This window comes from Amblyomma maculatum, chromosome 4 (genome assembly GCF_055883805.1).
Source record: "Amblyomma maculatum isolate TAMU_Amacu chromosome 4, ASM5588380v1, whole genome shotgun sequence".
Taxonomy (NCBI): Eukaryota; Metazoa; Arthropoda; class Arachnida; order Ixodida; family Ixodidae; genus Amblyomma; species Amblyomma maculatum.
In genome coordinates this window covers 183,615,277-183,635,285 of record NC_139347.1, presented here as the reverse complement: position 1 = coordinate 183,635,285, position 20,009 = coordinate 183,615,277, and the positions used below count along the sequence as shown (strand labels likewise).

Here is a 20,009-nt window from a genome sequence, read left to right as displayed (position 1 = left end):
CGAAATGTTCATAATCATCGGAGCTGACTGTTTTCTCCTTAACATAGTAACATGGTATAATATAGGGATGTACAAAACCAACCAATTCTTAAGGCGTGTAATATTTCTCGCTGCCAGAAGAAGTGTAAGCAGAGAGGCATAACAAGCTATACTGTGGCCGATAAAATGCCAAGCTCTGATCATGAAAATACAAAGTCAGGTGAGCAATCATGGTGCATGTCTATACATGAATTTCAGAATGAATCAGTTGTATAGAGCAACTCTATACTAGCTTTTACAACTGTTGCCAAATCAAAGTACTGCATATTTGTTATATTACACAATGATCTGGAGAACATAAACTGCTTGCACCATGTATGTACCTGTTGTCATAAGAATTAGTACATTACAGCTCATTCCAGTCACAGGGTACATAAACAAGGATTATACACCGATCAAACCAATCAAGAGTGATCCATTATACCTTTAAATAATTTGCAATCTTGAAATTAAAGCTACCAGTTGAACTCGAGGGTATGCCCACTGATGTTTTCCTTATTAAAACTTAAAAATGACTACTACAAAGCATTATGCACACAGTAGATACAGTATTATATTAGCAAACTATCAAAAGATGCTGCCCCAAATACTGTATTCACAAACCAGCTAGAAGGATGTTTCCAATAGCCTTTCTGTGTAGAGATGGCTGACTCTCCCATGACCACACATGCCCAAATGGGCAGTTTGCTGTAGCTTGCACCAGGCTCCCAGACCTCCGGATTTCCGTAGTGCACTGGGCCAAGCATGTCCTGCAGGGTCCAAGGAGCTCTAACAGGCAGCTCTCAAAGACGATATATTTCGTCTCTGCAACAGCATCAGTTGTTGTGGCCCCAGTTGTGCTGCAAGAATGTAACAAAGTGCGTTAGTGAACAAGGAAAATGAAAAAAAAAAAAGATATTCGTCGCACAATCTACTCACCTGCTAGCTTCTGATAATGCAAAACTTTCATCGTCTGCGTTGATCTCAGCCGTTGACACACTGTCAGAGTCACTTTCATCAGAAGCATCACTGCTGGAATCGCTGTCTCCTAGGCAAGATGCAGGAAAATAACGATCTGGAACATGGTCTGTGATAGGCGTAGAGCACCGCTCAACCATCCCTAAGCTTGATTCTTCAGTCTGCACACCTTCAACAAAAAGAATAAAAAAAGTCACGCTTCGAATAAAAGTACATAAAACTGCCAACATATTACCACAGTGCCTGAGCAGGCTGCCTGTCAGTGTTCCTTTGTTGCATGTAGCCTTTGGTAAGTCCACCTGAATATATTTGGAAGACTTCGAAGTTGTTGAGTGGCCACAAGCAGAGCACGTGAAATTAGTGTCCATTTGGTCATATCCATCTGAAAACAAGCAAAAAATTCAAATCATCACATGATTACACACTGATGAATATAATACTGTATGTGCTACTAGGCACACAAAAACTCAGGATACTCAGGATCAGTTCCTTCAACCTCATTGCTTATGAGGTATACACAAAAACATTTGACTATATTTCAGTTCACGCATTTCACCGATAACGAGAAACGTCGTCACAGCCTAACTACGGCCGCACTAAGTCCTACTCTGAAGCTGCTGAGCTACATAAGTTAACCGAATTTCAACACTTGCACAATTCACTGAGAGGTATACTGAACAAGTGAAGAATATGAAAGTATCGGAAACCTAGCTGCTTAAAATATCGGGCATCAAAACAGGCAAACAAAGTTCTAGCGAGGTTTCTGTCAAGCACCAAACGTCAGTGCTTTCGCGCGCCGCGGCTACATATACAGCTACAGTGTCCTATAGCTCCTATCCATATCACACTAAAGCGTCTGTTTGGAAGTAAGTTCATACAACTTACCATCACTTGTTGACACTGCAGGGTTACCGCAAACATCGAGACAGATATCTGGGTTGCTTTCAGGCGCTGCGATGATTGCCGAAGACGAGCCCACGCTCGCCGTAGCAGACGCCGCTAAGGCGTTATTCACGATCTACAAAAATTTATACAAAACGATAAAGGCTGCTGTGGTGCAACACTGTAATATCAACTGTAAAGAAGCATAATAACCTCCATACGACGGCGCTTCTCGAAGGCTGGCCAAACGTTCTCGCCGCGTTTGCAGTGTGCGAAAACTGAAGGCAACGCATCGGGCTTCAAAAGTCGTTTCAGCTGCTTGCACGGCAAACTTGCGGCGATGTCGACGTCATGCACAAAGTCCTAAGCTTTGAAGTGTGCCGAACAGAGAACGCTTGTCTTGGTCGGCTCCCATCGGTCTCGCTTTAAAGCCAAGACCCATAACTTGCGCAGCTTATCGCACTTCGGAAACCGATGAAGGCTGATCCCCGGAACCGAGTGGGTGTTGGAGCAACCAACAGCGACGCATTTTGTTGGCATGGCGCCAAAAATTCAGATATTGACGCCACAGTAGCCAAGTCAGCATTCGCAGCGAGACCACCGAAACGCAGCAGCGCAAAAACAAATAGCACGCGAAGATAGCAAAGCGAATTGGCCACTCGCGCACGGGTAGCGGCAGTGGTAGCGGAGCCGCGGAGCGGAGCGCCGTCTCAAATGCACGCAATTTCCGGTTTGATGCTTAGTTGCTTAGCACGCCGTTAGAGGGCTGCGTCGTCTGCTACCGAACCTTTTAACCGCGTGTAACTAGAACACCAAACGCTTTACAGCCTTAAAATCGCAGATTAGTAATGTTGGTTACATTCCCGATGCATTGGGAGCACAGTTAACAGGCGAGGATTTTCGGTCAAGTAGGCCTTTAAAGGCTTTCGCCCTAATAAATGAGTTACACGTGAGAAATTGACAGTGCCTTAGCTCAGCAATGTCTGGATATACGTAGCCAGAGGTTCGTTTCCATGGCGGAGTTTGTTGTGGTCATTCATGTTTAGCAATGTATGTATGTATGTATGTATGTATGTATGTATGTATGTATGTATGTATGTATGTATGTATGTATGTATGTATGTATGTATGTATGTATGTATGTATGTATGTATGTATGTATGTATGTATGTATGTATGTATGTATGTATGTATGTATGTATGTATAACTTTATTGAGATGCCGGCAAACGACAGTTCCAAGCGTCGTGATACTGGCCAAGCGTCGACCCGGGGTTATGCCCTAATCTGCATTACCTCATTTTGGCCCGTTTGCGGTGGGTTGTGAGGCTGGTTCTTTTCGAGAGCGCACTCCGGGATTATTGGACGGCCCATAGTTGAATGTCCTTGTCTGTACTTTGCACAGCCCTTTGAAGTTCCGACGAGTATGTCTTGGATACAGCTTCGGTCGGCAACCTGGCACAGTTCCACATGATGTGCCATTGGTCCGCCGGACCCACTTGACATACACTGCACATATCACTCGTTTAGATGTCTTGATGGAGGACGTGTAGCACTGCCGGGGTGAGGAGTGACACGGTTTGTATTTTCCTTAGGATGACCGCCTTCTCCCAACTAAGTGCCGGGTGAGAGGGCGGTATTGTCCGTCAAGCTAGGCGGTACCACTTCGTCACTTCCTCGTAACTGGTCATTCCGTACTTTGCTTGGAACCACCATTCGAAACGGTTCTCTCGAGGGCGCGTAAGCGGTTGCGCCGCCGAATGGGCCGTCTTGTTGTGATTCCGTGAGGATGCACAATTTCCCGGGTGCGCTGGGAAACTCTTGATGCGGATAGTGTTGCCGTAGTTTTGGATCTGGAGCTTACCGATGATGGCGGACGCCGGCGCGCGCACTCGCCCCTTGGCAAAGTTGCGCACAGCGTTCCTCGAGTTGCCGAGCACGGTGCGACACTCTGCCTCCGAGATCGCCAGAGCAATGGCAACCTCCTCGGCGTCTGTGGTGTCTATAACGTCCATGCACAGCACACTCACTGCCGTTGTCTTGATGCCGGTAGCCGTCGCAACGTCCACTGCAACGAATCATTCTCGCAATTGTATTCCGCTGCATACACGTACCGGGCGTGCGGGTCCTGGGCGTGCTGTTCGACGAGAACTTTGACCCGCGTCTGCCTCCGTACTTGGTTGTACTCAGGGTGAACGTTCTTCGGGATGGGGTCCACTTGGATGTGGGCCCGCACCTCATCGCTGATCTCGCACGATTGCTGACTGGGAGCTCGGGGATTGTAACCCAGGGACGTCAGTATACTTCGGCCTGTGTTTGTGGTAGAGAGGCGCTTCGTTTGCGCCGTGAGCTGCGCCTCGGCTATTACTTCTAAGATGTTATGGACGCCGAGCTGCAGGAGCCGAGCCGTGAGAGGCAGCTTTATTAACTCGAAAGCGTTACTTCGCAATGTTCACAGATAATCTGTCCGCAGAACGCATCCGCAAAATCGTGTCCGCAGCAGTTGCGAGTAGTTGAGAGGTTGTAGAGGTTAATGAGCGGTGTCAATAGATAGAAGCTGACGTAAATTTGCTGAAAAAAAAGTATTAAGGCCAATAAGTAATTATGTAATTATTTACAGGCAAAAATGTATAAGTTGTCTGCAGCCGTTATGAGTAATTCAGAAGTAGTAGAGGTCAATGACTGGTGTCACTCGATAGACGGTAACATAATGTTTTGTCCGAGATAATATTTAGGCCAATAAGGTAATTAATTAGAGGCAAAACAAGCAAAATTGTGTGCGCAACAGTTGTGAGTAATTGAGAAGTCGTAGAGGTGGTGTCAATCGATAGAGGGTGAAGAGTCTGCGCGACAAAAATAATTAGGGTAATAGGTAAAATAATTATACGCAAAACTGAAATAGTAAAGTCGAAAACGGCCTCATTAGCGAATGGCTTGGCGCCACATTTGAATGTATCAAATAGTAAAATGGGTAAATAAATTAGTCAAGGTGATGTCAAGGATGTGACGTCACGCAACCTGAATTCGAGCCAAAAAAAGGGCATAGGAATGGATCGGCGCGCAATTTTGAAGTACCAAAGACTAAAGTAGTTAATTAGAGCAGCCAATTAGGGTGATTGGTTGCACAACTTTTAATTCCATCGGAAACGGGGAGTCGTGCGCCCGCGGATTAGAGGCTGGCAGGTAGCCCTTGGCTTCTTGCGGCCTCTTCCGCCAGATGGACGGTACGGTGCTGGATCGCAGGGTCCGCGCTTCGCAGCAGGGCATCCCAGGCTTCTCTACTTCTAATATTTTGCCCTATCCCTGGAGATTGTGGGCACTTCCAAATTATGTGGTCGAGGGTCCCTCTCGCTCCACAGTGTTTGCAAAGATCATTGTCCCTAAAGTCTGGTAGCGCGTGAAACGCCCAGACCGGGTTCATGAACGTATTAGTTTGTAGCCGCCTCCACGCGACAGCTTCTCTATTATTTAGTCTAACATCTGGCGGGGGTACCAGTCTACGTCCCAATTTATAATGGTCGATGATTTCCCTGTAATTTTGCAGACGCTCGTCGTATGCCCAGTGTTCGGAGGGCTCGACGGCTACCCGGAAGTAAAAAGCTCGGGCTAGCTCGTGAGCCGCCTCGTTACCAGGGACGGCAGCGTGAGCGGGTGTCCAAATTAACTGAATTTTCCTATTTATTGTTCTTTGGGGGAGGATTTTGGCCGCCTCCGGCGATATCCTCCCCTTCCCAAAATTTTGAATGGCAGTTTTGCTGTCGCTAATTATGAACTTGGCTTCTGTTCCTACGCAAGCTAGCGCTATCGCAACTTCCTCCGTAGTCTCTATGTTGCGGCCTCTGATGGCTGCCGCGGATACCGGCACCCCTCGGCCATCGACTACCGAAGCTACCGCCGCAGCTGTTCTGCCACTTGCCGCATCAACATAGACTACTTCCTTTGCTTCCATGTTCTTGAACCGTCGCTCTAGAGCTTCAGCTCGTTTGGCCCTACTTTCGATAATAAATTCTGGATGCATATTCCTAGGGAAGGGGGGGACTACCAAGGCATTCCTGATTTCGCTATTAATTGTGACTTTTTTTTGAACTCCCCTGTCTGGGTTGAGGCCTACTTTTGCAAGGATTACCCTGCCCGTCTCGGTCGTGCTTAGTCTCTCTAATTGGGAGACTCGCACTGCCTCCGCCAATTCTGCCCACGTGTTATGCACCCCGAGTTCGAGCAGTCGTTCGCTCGAGGTACCCATGGGCAGTCCTAGCGCCTTCTTAACGCATTTTCGAATCAGGCAGTCTAACTTCTCTTTTTCGCCGGCCTTGATGTCCAGGTAGGGCGTGGCGTAACTGATTCTGCTTATTACGTATGCCTGGATTAGTTTTAGTAAATTTCTCTCCTTGAGGCCTCTTCCTTTAGTGGCGACCCTCCTCAAGAGCCCGAGGGTTTGCATCGCGTAACTTTCTAATTTTTTCAGGACCTCTCCATTATGACCGTGGCATTGAATGACATTCCCAAAATCCTGATCTGATCTACTTTTGGCACCGGTTTGCCCTCCACCTGAATATGAAACTCCCCTCTATTCTTGCAGCGGAGGTACTTTGGGTTATAAACGAACAACTCAGATTTATGCGGGGAGCACGAAAAGGGTGACATCAAGGACGTGACGTTACTCAACCGAAAGTAGAGCCGAAAAAGGGCATCGGAAGGGATTGCGTGCAATTTTAAAGTACCAAAGAGTAAAATTATTAAACAAGAAGTGAAGTATTCTTACGTAGATGATGTCACCTCAAGCAACCGGAAGTAGAGCCGGAAAAGGGCATAGAAAGGGATTGGCGCGCAATATGCATAATCGTGTCCGCAGCAGTTGTATTTTTGAGAAGCCGTAGAGGTTAATGAGTGGTGTCAATCGATAGAAGAGGATTTAATGTTGTGCGGAAAGTCCGATGTTGCAAGGAGATATATCACATAGCAACATGGAATGTAAGATCTATGACGCAAAGTAAACTGGATGTCGTCAATCGAGAAATGAACAGATTGAACATTGATATCTTGGGTATCAGCGAGCTCAAGTGGACCGGAATGGGAGAATTTAACTCCGGCGACCATTATGTCTTTTATTGTGGGCACGAATCCAAGAGAAGGAATGGGGTCGCTCTCATAGTACACAGAAGAATGGGCAAAGCAGTCCTAGGGTACAACCCCAAAAACGACCGAATGATTTCACTTCGGATCCAAGGTCACCCTTTCAACATAACAGTTATCCAAGTCTATGCACCGACCACTGCTGCTGAAGAAGCTGACGTTGAGAGATTTTATGCGGACCTACAATGCCTTTTAGACCGCACCCCATCATCAGACGTCGTTTTTCTCATAGGAGACTGGAATGATAAGGTCGGGAGTGAAAAAATATCTGGAATTATAGGCAAGTTCGGTCTTGGCGAGCCAAATGAAGCTGGGCAGAGGCTAGTAGAGTTTTGTCAAGAAAACAACCTGACCATAGCGAATACTCATTTTCAACAGCACAAGAGGCGCCTGTACACATGCACTTCACCGGACGGTCTGTACAGGAATCAGATCGATTATTTTCTTTGCCGGCAGAGATGAAGAAGCGCTATACACGCAGTAAAAACAAGGCCTGGGGCCGATTGTGGCACCGATCATCAGCTTCTTGTTGCCAAAATTAAGCTTCGATTGAGGAAAACGCAGAAAACTAGAAGGCCTTTCAGGTATGATCTGGATCAAATTCCATTAGAATATGCTGTGGAAGTGATGAATCGATTTCAAGAATTAGATCTAGAAGAGAGAGCCCGAAGAGATGTGGACTGATGTTCGTGATATAATACAAGAAGTTGCTACTAAGGTAGTTCCAAAGCAAAAGAAATGCAAGAAAGCAAACAGGTTATCTGAAGAGGCTTTGCAAATAGCTGAGGAAAGAAGGATGGCAAAAGTTATGGGGGAAAGAGAAAGATACAAGGTTCTCAATGTGGATTTTCAGAAAATAGCAAGGAGAGATAAGAATGCCTTCCTGAACATACAGTGCCAAGCAGTCGAGGACAACAGCCAATCAAGGAACACAAGAGCTCTGTATAAGACAATCAAAGATATCAAAGGAAGCTTCTGTGCTAAGCTGGGCGTGATAAAGGACAAACGAGGCAAGGACCTCACTGAAGCCTCAGAGATAAAGAAGAGGTGGCAGGAATACACAGAAGAACTGTACAAGAAGGACCCGAATGTGCAAACCCAACATAAGATGGTTGTAATTGCTGATCTCGAGCCGGGCATCCTGAAGAGTGAAGTTGAATGGGCCTTAGCCAGCCTTGCTAAGAACAAAGCTAGCGGTATTGATGGCATTCCAGCTGAGTTGCTTCAAAACCTCAACCATGACGCTGTTAACATTCTGCATACATTATGTCAGAAGATTTGGACAACCCTGCAGTGGCCACAGGATTGGAGGAGGTCAGTTTACATCCCCATTCTAAAGAAAGGCAGTGCCAAAGATTGTTCCAACTACCGCACGATCGCGCTTATTTCGCATGCTAGCAAGGTGATGCTGAAAATCCTCCAAGGTAGGCTGCAGCAGTATGTGGAGCGAGAGCTTCCGAACGTGCAAGCTGGGTTTCGCAAGGGCAGAGGAACTAGAGACCAAATTGCTAACCTTCGCTGGATCATGGAAAGAGCAAGAGAGTTCCGAAACCCATCTACTTCTGCTTTATTGACTATGCGAAAGCGTTTGACTGCGTAGATCACAGCAGATTGTGGCAAGCTCTCCAAGAGATGGGAGTTGCAATTCACCTCATCTATCTCCTCAGGAACCTGTATGAAGCGCAAGAGGCCACACTCAGAACTGGGCATGGTCTTACTGATTGGTTTCCGATTGAGAAAGGGATGAGGCAAGGCTGCATACTGTCGCCCTGCCTATTTAACCTATATGCAGAGTGCATCATGAGGAAGGCCGGTCTGCACGAGTCTTCAGCTGGAGTGAAGATTGCTGGAAAACGTATCAACAACCTTAGATATACGGATGATACCACTTTAATGGCAGAAAGTGAAGTGGAACTCAAGAGACTTCTGATGCGCGTACAAGAAGAGAGTGAGAAGTTTGGGCTTAAACTGAACATTAAAAAGACAAAGATCATGGCGTCTTGCCCTAACAAGTCCTGGAGCATCAATGGACAAGAAGTGGAAGCTGTGACAGATTTTCTGTTCTTGGGCTCCAGGATTACCTCGGAAGGAGACTGCAGCCATGAAATTAGGAGACGCCTGCTTCTGGGAAAGAGAGCAATGGTTAGCCTTGACCGCCTAGTAAAGAGCAGAGATATTAGTCTGCCAACCAAGATCCGTATAACTCGTGCTATGGTCTTTCCAGTTGTGATGTATGGATGCGAGAGTTGGACTGTGAAAAAGGCTGACCACCGAAGAATTGACGCGTTTGAATTGTGGTGCTGGCGAAGACTCTTGAGAGTTCCTTGGACTGCCAGAAGATCAAATCAGTCGATATTGTCGACCATAAACCCTGACTGCTCATTGGAGGGTCAAATTCTAAAGTTAAAGCTCAGCTACTTTGGTCATCTGATGAGAAGAGAGGAGTCGCTGGAGAAAGATTTGATGTTGGGAAAGATTGAGGGTCGCCGAAGAAGGGGTAGGCAGCGAACGCGATGGTTAGATGGCATCCTCGAGGCACTGCAGATGAAGTTATGTGATGTTAGGAAGATAGTGAGAGACCGGAAAGCGTGGCGTGACATGGTCCATAGGGTCACGAAGAGTCGGACACGACTGAACGACTGAACTGAACCGCGAAAAATAATTAGGCCCATAGGTTAATTAGGCAATTATTAGAGGCGAAGAATGAAAAAGTAAAGGCGAAAAAGGTCTGGGCGCCACATTTGATTGTATAACATACTAAAATAATTAAACCAATCTATTAGGGTTACGTCACGCAACCTGAAGTCGAGCCAAAAAGGGGGGATAGGCACACAATTTAAAAGTACCAAAGACTAAAGTAGTTAATTAGGGCAGTCAATTAGGGTTGTTGTTGTTGTTGTTGAAAACCTTTATTTCCACCGAGAAGCTCCGTTTCGGACTCCCCGGCACGCAGGCCTGATGGAGCCTTACTCAGGAGCCTCGCGAACTAAGATCTGGTGAATATGCATTGTTGCTTCACGGCCTCAGCCGCCAGGCGGATGGCTTGCTGCTGCTGAGCGGGGTCGTCGCTTCGCAGCAGGGTCTCCCAGGCGTCTCTATCTATATTTTCTTTAGCTCCTGGGCTGACGGCAAGGATGTGACGTCACGCAACGAAAAAAGGGCATAGGAAGGGTTTGGCTCACAATTTGATAGTACCGAAGACTAAAATGGGTAAACAAGAAGTGAAATAATGTTACGTACCCTTAATCAAATATTATATATCCTAATTAAACTTATTATCGAAATTGATGTTAACTAGTCCTAAAGTAAAGATTTCTGTCCACAGACCGCGTCCGCAAAATCCTGTCCGCAGCAGTTGCGGGTTTTGAGAAGTGGTAGAGGTAAATGAGTGGTGTCAATCGATAGAGGCTGATATAATGTTGCTGCTGAAAAATATTTGGTCAATAAGTTAATTAGGTAAGTAATTAGATGAACTGGTTTACAGGAAAGGAAAGGCGCAGTATCTGCCAAACCTGAAACGCGCCGTAAGTGAAGGGAAGAAGATCGGAGTGAAAGCGGAAAGAAAAAACGGGTGCCTTAGTGAATGTGACGTCAAGGATGCGACGTCATGCAACCGGAAGTAGAGCCGAAAAAGGGGATAGGAAGGGGTTGGCGCGCAATTTGAAAACACCTAATACTAGAATGGGTAAACAAGAAATTAAACAACTAGAACCAATTAGAAGCAACCAGAAGAAACCAACAACAGCATCCGCGCTTTCTCATTACTCCAATGCAGTTTTATTCCATAGTGGCACTGTGGACCCCTAAAGTGTGACGAGGCGAAAGTCAGTGTTGGCAGTGGTCTGAAGACTTCCACTACGGCACCTCTTTCTATTTTCACGCCCACCTTCCTCCTTTTCCTTACGACTGGGTTAAGGTGTCCGTGGAAAAGTGTGACAGATACTGCGACAGATACTGCGACTTTTCTTTCCTGTAAACCTATTTGAAACGCCGCTGACATCTGCTGTACTGTCTGCTTCTATGTGCTGTGTGGTGGGGCATTCGAGGAAATACCAAATGAATGGCGCCGCGCGGACGCCTGTATCGCACGCCCGGCGGGGTATGTATGTATGTATGTATGTATGTATGTATGTATGTATGTATGTATGTATGTATGTATGTATGTATGTATGTATGTATGTATGTATGTATGTATGTATGTATGTATGTATGTATGTATGTATGTATGTATGTATGTATGTATGTATGTATGTATGTATGTATGTATGTATGTATGTATGTATGTATGTATGTATGTATGTATGTATGTATGTATGTATGTATTACTTTATTTTTATTTATTTTAAAATACTGTCAATCCCTAGAGGGATTGTAACAGGGGTGGGCACACACAAAAAAATGGTACACTGTGGTTTAACAGGGCAAAAGTAAACAAATATACCAGAGGACATAAGGCGGCAGACTCGATAACTCACATCACTAAAATTCGAAGCAAAGACGAGGTACAAAGACAAAAAGCTATACACCAATCAGAGTTTCAAAATAAATGTATACGAAGAATGGTACACACGCGTTACAGCAACAATGGAAACCAAAAAGACAGCACAAGGAAATACATTTAGCAGAAGATAGATTCATGGTGTGCTCGACAGGAGTAACGACTTTTCCAAAAGCTCGGTAAACTTTTCAGGTGATTTCTGTTGTGTTATTTCTGGGTCAAGCGCGTTCCACTCGCGCACTGCGAGTGGAAAAAAGGAATAAAAGAACGTGTTGTTGGAGCAAGAGAATTCCTGAAGCGTGAGAGCGTGTTTATGACGGGTGTTGAATGATTGACTTGGATGATGGCTGAGGGATCCATCTTAAAAGTATTTTGGAGTAGTTGGAATAAAATTTCAGACGGTGCACTTTTGCTCTATCAGACAGTGTGGGGAGGCAGGCGCGACGTAGTAATTCACTAGGCGAGTCAGTGCGGCGATAACTGTAAAATATAAATCGAACAGCCTTGCGCTGGACGCTTTCTAAGACAGCTACATCGTTTTTCACGTACGGGAACCACACTATGTTGGCGTATTCAAGTACAGGACGGATAAGAGTGACATATGCGCGTTGCTTTATGGACGGTGTAGAATGACGCAGCACGCGTTTAAAAAAGAATAATTTGTTTGTAGCTTTTTTAGCGACATTGTTAACATGCGATGACCAGCTAAGATCCGACGTGACTGATACGCCTAAGTACCGATATTCCTGAACTTTGCGTAGTGCGACGCCGTTAAGGTAATATTCAAAACTTAAAGGTGTCTTCTTCTTGGTAATTGTCATGCTCACTGTTTTCTCTGTATTGATAACAATTTGCCATTTCAGGCACCACTGCGCGATGCTGTTTAGGGCATTGCTCAGATTTACTTGGCCCTCATAGCTTTTCACTTCGGTGTAAATCACGCAATCATCCGCGAATAGGCGAACATTGCAATTTATATCCTCTGTGATGTCATTGATAAACAGCAAAAATAAAATCGGAGCAAGTACTGAGCATTGGGGACACCGGAGAGAACGGGAACTGTGTCTGAAGTGCAATTATCTAGTTGTACAAACTGATAACGATCTGTAAGGTAATCTTTAATCCAACAAATAATCGGTCCATCTCCAAATACATTCTTTAGTTTATAAAACAACTTAGTATGCGACACGCGATCAAAGGCTCTTGAAAAATCTAAAAATATTATATCAATTTGAGATTGGTTGTTTATGCCGAGCGCTAGGTCATGAACAGTCTCTATGAGCTGCGTTACTGTAGAGAGACCGGATCGGAAACCGTGCTGGTTTGAACTGAGTAGGTTATGTTCGTCTACAAACTTAGTAATATATTTTAAAATGATGTGTTCTAGTAATTTACCGCAAGTACAGGTAAGGGAAATAGGACGAAAGTTAGCCGGCGTGGATAAGTTACCTAATTTGTGCACGGGGATTACCTTAGCACTTTTCCATTCCGATGGCAGGCGGCCTTCACGGAGCGACTTTGAAAATATAAGGAAAAGAAACTTACTGACTGGCTCAGCGTACAGTCTCAAAAAACAGTTCGGGATTCCGTCCGGTCCGTTGCTTCTCTTCTCATCTAAGTTTATCAACAGCGATAACAGTCCAGCCTCAGATATGATAGGCATGCCTGACAGTTTTTCATGGCTAGTAGGGCGCAGCCTGCTTTCATCAAGATGAAAATTGTCTGGTGTAAAAATAGATTGGAAGTATTGGTTGAATGAATCAGCTTTTTCTCTGTTCTGCTGCTCAGAAAGTGCGGGAGAAGGGTGACGATGGTCATTAATATACCGCCAAAATTTTTGCGCAGCGCTTTTGAGGAAGTTATTCAAAGTGGTGCTGCAAAAGAGCTCTTTCGCGCAACGAATTTTCTTCTTTAGAGACCTTGTTAAAGCAGTTATCTGGAATGAGTAGGCTGGGACAGGTCGCGACTTGTTTTATTTGCGTAGCCTTTTATTTTGCGTTTTACGTGTATTATGTCACGCGTGATCCAGGGATTCTTCTTCCGGGTGGTTTTTACTAGTGACGGTACATAACAGTCAATGCAATGTGCAATATGGGCCTTGAATTGCATCCATACTTCATTAATGCTATTTTGTTTATTTGTGCAAAGATCATAAACGTTTGGGTATTCATGTGCAAGGTATGTAATTATGGCGGCGTCATTTGCTCTGTTGAAAACATGTACTCTTTTCACTGAACGCTGAGAACGAATGAGGTTTGGCACGTGCAAAGTGCAGATCACCATTTCATGGTCAGAAAGGCCTTCCTGTGTACGGATGTCGACAGTACCTCGCAGAAAGTGGTCGGTTACAAATATTAGGTCCAGAATTGTACTGGATGCCCCCCGAATACGTGTAGGTGTGGCAACTAGCTGAGTTAAATTAAACGTGAATAGGAAGTCAGCTATTATGCAGCTTGCCGCAGTTCCCGCACACAAAGAGCTCCAGTCAAATTCGGGAAAGTTAAAGTCTCCTGTCATAAGTATTCTACCGCCGGACATTCGGTTTAGCATGTAATCAAACAAAGGGTCTAAGTAGGTTTTTTCTGCATTTGGCGGCCGATACACAACGCCAACACGTGCAACACCATCTGCCAAATAGATCTTGCACCAGACCGCTTCCACTTCCGGCACGTCTGGCATGACTGAGTATTGTATTTCACTTTTAATAAGCAAGGCAACGCCCCCACCCCTTGATTCTCTGTCTTTTCTCAACATTGTGTAGCCCGGCGGCGTGATTTCTTGGTCCAAAACATCGCTGTGCAACCATGCCTCGGTAACTGCAACAATGTCGGGTTTGAAAGCCAGTACGATTGCTTCGAGTTCATGCGCTTTATTGATATTACTTCGCGCGTTCCCATTGAGAACAGTCAAAAGCATTGGTTCCTGGTTATTCGTTTTCCAGGCTTGTTTTCGTCTTCGTTTTTTGCCTTAATTTCAACAATGTCATTGAGGTCACTGTCCCACGCGAATACCTTATCTTTAATTTTAACTTTGTCATATACAAGGGAAACTTTTTCTTTTCGGTCGCGGTGTTCTTTAGTTCGATCCCATAATTTGCTCCTGATATTCCTAACAGTAAAAGAGAAATCTTCACCGATTGAGTAACCAGAGCCCTTTAGCTTGGTGCATTGCTTAAGAATGTTAATTTTGTCTCTGTAGTTAAGAATTTTCAAGATTATCGGCCTAGGTTTAGTGTCATTGTCTTTCCTTGGTCTTCCCAAGCGATGAATTCGTTCGAAACCTGCCGTTGAAACATCAAGAATCAGTTCAGTTCAGTTCAGCTCAGTCGTTCAGTCGTGTCCGACTCTTCGTGACCCTATGGACCATGTCACGCCACGCTTTCCGGTCTCTCACTATCTTCCTAACATCACATAACTTCATCTCCAGTGCCTCGAGGATGCCATCTAACCATCGCGTTCGCTGCCTACCCCTTCTCCGGCGACCCTCAACCTTTCCCATACATCAAATCTTTCTCCAGCGACTCCTCTCTTCTCATCAGATGACCAAAGTAGCTGAGCTTTAACTTTAGAATTTGACCCTCCAATGAGCAGTCAGGGTTTATGGTCGACAATATCGACTGGTTTGATCTTCTGGCAGTCCAAGGAACTCTCAAGAGTCTTCGCCAGCACCACAATTTAAACGCGTCAATTCTTCGGCAGTCAGCCTTTTTCACAGTCCAACTCTCGCATCCATACATCACAACTGGAAAGACCATAGCACAAGTTATACGGTCCTTGGTTGGCAGACTAATGTCTCTGCTCGTTTTACTAGGCGGTCAAGGCTAACCATTGCTCTCTTTCCCAGAAGCAGGCGTCTCCTAATTTCATGGCTGCAGTCTCCTTCCGAGGTAATCTTTGAGTCCAAGAAGAGAAAATCTGTCACAGCTTCCACTTCTTGTCCATTGATGCTCCAGGACTTGATAGGGCAAGACGCCATGATCTTTGTCTTTTTAATGTTCAGTTTAAGCCCAAACTTCTTACTCTCTTCTTGTACGCGCATCAGAAGTCTCTTGAGTTCCACTTCACTTTCTGCCATTAAAGTGGTATCATTTCATATCTAAGGTTGTTGATACGTTTTCCAGCAATCTTCACTCCAGCTGAAGACTCGTCCAGACCGGCCTTCCTCATGATGCACTCTGCATATAGGTTAAATAGGCAGGGCGACAGTATGCAGCCTTGCCTCACTCCTTTCTCGATCGGAAGCCAATCAGTAATCAGAATATCCTCAAATATAGTTTTCGTGATGGTATCATGCAAGCTGTCTGTGAATTCGCTCTGCTCTTCCTCAACACCGCAAATGATTAGATTAGAGCATCGGCTTCGGTTCTCAAGATCGTCGACTTTATTCGTCATGATAGCGAGGTTACGCTCCAACTCAGCGACTCTCTTGGTGCATTCTGTCACTTGTTTTTCGAGCCAGCTTATTTTTTCAAGCTTCTTTTCTATTGCGTTCAGTTTTTGACTGGTTAGACCTTTTCCTTTCTTAATTTCCTGAATGTCATCCGCAATTAACTTCAGTTGTTCTGCAATCTGTGTATCATTGGGGCCCGGATTCGCCTCCATATGCTTATGCTCAGCATAAGCAAATACCTAAGCGAGACAATCCCAATCGAGAGCATTTCACAAACTGGCTGTGGGCACGGCAGCAAAAGTAAGCAGACATTGTTACTTAGAAATGACTTCCCGTAGGATTTGCTCACCTGTACGAGAAAAATGAACGGGTTGGTGATGCTCATTTTGGCGTTGCTGCCGCGCCCACTGGCGAGCAATCCATGGTGGTCCCATTTTATGCTGGGCAGCCGTGATGCCTGTGACGATGCGTTGAATGTTTCTTTTGATAGCATCGGGGCGCCGTAAGGGACGTCGAAGCTGCGTTGGTCAAATACTGCCGGTCGAAGTGGTTGCTTCCCCTCGTTGACGCCAGGATTCCAAAGAATGGTCACCGTCTGATGACATGTCAACGGCGGAGCCTCTGGTATCAGCGGCAATCCAAGCACAATCTGTACGAGAAAAATGAACGGGTTGGTGATGCTCATTTTGGCGTTGCTACCGCGCCCACATGTATGTATGTATGTATGTATGTATGTATGTATGTATGTATGTATGTATGTATGTATGTATGTATGTATGTATGTATGTATGTATGTATGTATGTATGTATGTATGTATGTATGTATGTATGTATGTATGTATGTATGTATGTATGTATGTATGTATGTATGTATGTATGTATGTATGTATGTATGTATGTATGTATGTATGTATGTATGTATGTATGTATGTATGTATGTATGTATGTATGTATGTATGTATGTATGTATGTATGTATCGTTTGGTTTTGTGGTGTTTAACGTCCCAAAGCGCCTGAGGCTATGAGAGACGCCGTAGTGGAGGACGTCACAAATTTCGACCACCTGGGGTTCTTTAAAGTACACTGATATCGCACAGCACACAGACGCGCGTCCTTGGGAACAGTAGCCGAGCGCCGTAACCACTGCGCCACCCCGGAGGGATGCATGTATGAATGAATGCATGTTTGAAAACATTATTGGTCCATCGAGAAGAGGCCTCCTATTACCCGGCACGCAGGCCGGAAGCACGGGCCAGGAAATACCCCGCGGACTAAAGACTAAAGAAAGTGAAGTTACATTGTTTTTTTCACGGTCTCAGCCGCCACGCGGATGGGTAGCTGCTGAATTAGACGAAGAAGGGGAGTGTAGTCTCTCCTGTGTTCCGCAGGGTAGCGACCATTGCTTTTCTTCCTTTATGTCAATGACGTCGTATGCATAAGTAAGATTCCAATCTTTGTAATTTACGCTGATTACACAACTCTATTCTTTAAAGCCGCACACACACAAGACCTTGAACAGCAAGCCATAGCTTGTCTGCACCTTCTTTATGAATGGTCTGAATGCAACTCGCTAATTATAAACACCGAAAACCCAAGGCTGTGTACTCTTTAGGCCCTCGCAATAAGCTGATTTCTTTCCCACCATGTCTGCCACTCTGCCTAAACACTGGCTGAGCGCTGATTCAAATAATTCATTCGGTCAACAGATTAGGTGTGATTTTTCAAAAAACGTGTCATGGGAAGAACACGTCGAAATGGTTGGGGACAAATTGTCGAAGGTTGCCGGTGTTGTATCTAGAATGCAATTTTTATTGCCGCAGCGTATTAAACAGATGTTGCGCAATGCACTATTTTCTTCTGTTCATAACTTTTTTTGGTGTGGAGTAGCACGTCATTTACCAATATTAAACGGCTGTATCTCATTCAGAAGAGAATTGTTCCTAGTATCACCAGTTATTCACGATTTGATCACACTACACCGATTTTTGGGGCACTTGGCACCATCCCCATTCCCCAGTTGTATGACATTATATTCTTTAGGAGGTACAAGACTAATATTTCAAAACGAAGCTCATTCATCACACAGATGTCTCTTTTAAAAGAAAAAGACAAACATTATTCTACTCGCGCTCGTTTCACAAGGACTATGCTGAAAACTGGAACCAATTATGGTCGCCAAATGTTGCGCTATACTCTTCCTTATTTGCTAAACAGTGCACAAGCAAACGAATGTATACAAAACACTATCAATAATGTTGCATCACTGTGATTTCTACTTGTTTTTGTTTTGTGTTTATTGGTAATTTTGGTGTTTCGCCATATGCTGTATAACCTATTCATATGCACCTAGCTGCTATTATTGTATTCTAGAGAATGTTACTTCATTATGTATCTAATGATTGCTTGTGCATACTGCTGTCAACTCTTTGTAGAGTGGGTTGACCTTTGTCAAGCATATTTCTGCCTCTTTGTCGGCGCACCCAACATCTTCACGGTGTTGAATAAAGTCCAATTGAAGTGATCATGAACGTATTAGTCTGCAGGTGGGGCCCTTGATCAAAAGAGAAACGGAACGGAGACAAAAAATAAACGCAAAATTAAACGATAATCAAATAGCGCATATAGCAGCAGCCATAAAGAAAGCAATAGAGAAAAGCCATATGGAAGACTGGGATTACGAACAGGTAGAACTACTCATAAGGAGAAGCATTAAGGAGGTTAAAGTAACAAACCGCTGGAATGGAAAGAGGAAGCGACGGAGCTGGTGGAATAAGGAAATCAGGGAAGCCATTGAACAATGACGGGAAGCTTCGAGGGAACACAGAGGGGCAAAGAAAGCACAGGTATCTCAGATGGATATAGAACAAAAATGGGAATTGCATCGACAATCGGAACTTGGTGTACACGCCCTCGTCCAAAGTAAAATAAAGCAATCCACCGATCGCTGGATGGATGAAATACACGATGCCACTAGAGGTGGACCAAGAATGTTCTGGAACCATATAAGCTGGCTAGGTAAAAAGAATCAAAGAAAGAAGCACCGGATTCAAGATAACGAGGAAAATTGTTTAAAGGGAGCTAACGCTGTGAACTACATTACATCAGTTACAGCCGAGTCATTAAAGGGTGACGATAGGTAATCTCAGCAAATCAGGAAGCAACACAAGATCGCCGAATACAAAGCAGCTTAAAAACAAGCAATCCAAACTGGAAAAAAAAGTCAGAAAAAATATTCCTAAAGCACATCTGCAGGAATAGATGAAATTCCGATCAAGAGATTAATGAACTTGGTCTAAAAAGTAAGGAAGCGTTGTTAAATCTTTAGAAACAGTCATAACGAATAAGCGAATTCTGGCCAGCTGGGGGCAGAGTAAAATGACATTGATTTATAAAGGGAAAGGAGATAGGATGCACGTAAAATCCTACAGGCCGATTACCATAACTTGTGTTATAAACAGGTTGGCCATGCTCGGAGAACTTCAGAACGGCTTTAGAAATGGTAGGCGCTTAGATTATAGCCTGTTCGTGCTTACCCAATGCATCGAAATATCTATAGTAGAAAATAGACCTTTGCATTTGGCCTTCCTGGGCATAAACGGGGCGTACGAAAACGTAAAAGGGGTAGTGTGGAACATAATAAAAGAAGAAGGTATCGGTCATGAGATAACAAATTTTCTACAGGAAATATGCCGGGATAAAAAAGTAGAAATTACATGGCAAGGTATAAGTACGGAAGCCTTCAAGGTATGCAAAGGATTAAGACAAGGTTGTCGACTATCACCGCTGCTGTTGATGCTTTATAAGATAAATATGGAACAGAGGATAAAAGAAAGTAGCCTAGGATTTAACCTGTCATATATATTTGGCGGTAAAGTGGCAGAGCAGCGCCTCCCCGGTTTATTGGATGTAGACGATAAAATATTTTTAGCAGATAAGCAGGAAGACTTGCAAACTCTAGTTAAGTATTGTGGAGACGAAGGGGATGTTCTAAATCAAATTCAGATTCATTTTATTTTCCTTGTGTGCAAGGAAGGAGCAGCCACAAAAAGCAGCCACAAAAAGCAGCCACAAAAAGCAGCCACAAAAAGGCATCAGTTTTAGTGCAGTTCAGT

General features: G+C 44.5%; 1 long non-coding RNA gene and 1 pseudogene across 1 annotated transcript; both read right to left on the bottom strand.

The window, feature by feature from the left end:
- Positions 1-1,010: 1,010 nt before the first annotated feature.
- Positions 1,011-1,981, bottom strand: LOC146193804 (uncharacterized). The gene is made up of 3 exons (XR_014706483.1): positions 1,882-1,981; positions 1,232-1,378; positions 1,011-1,165 (listed from the first exon to the last, which is right to left on the bottom strand). It is a non-coding gene; the product is annotated as an uncharacterized LOC146193804 (long non-coding RNA).
- Positions 1,982-14,414: 12,433 nt separating this feature from the next.
- Positions 14,415-16,390, bottom strand: LOC146193803 (uncharacterized; annotated as a pseudogene).
- Between the last annotated feature and the right edge of the window lie 3,619 nt (positions 16,391-20,009).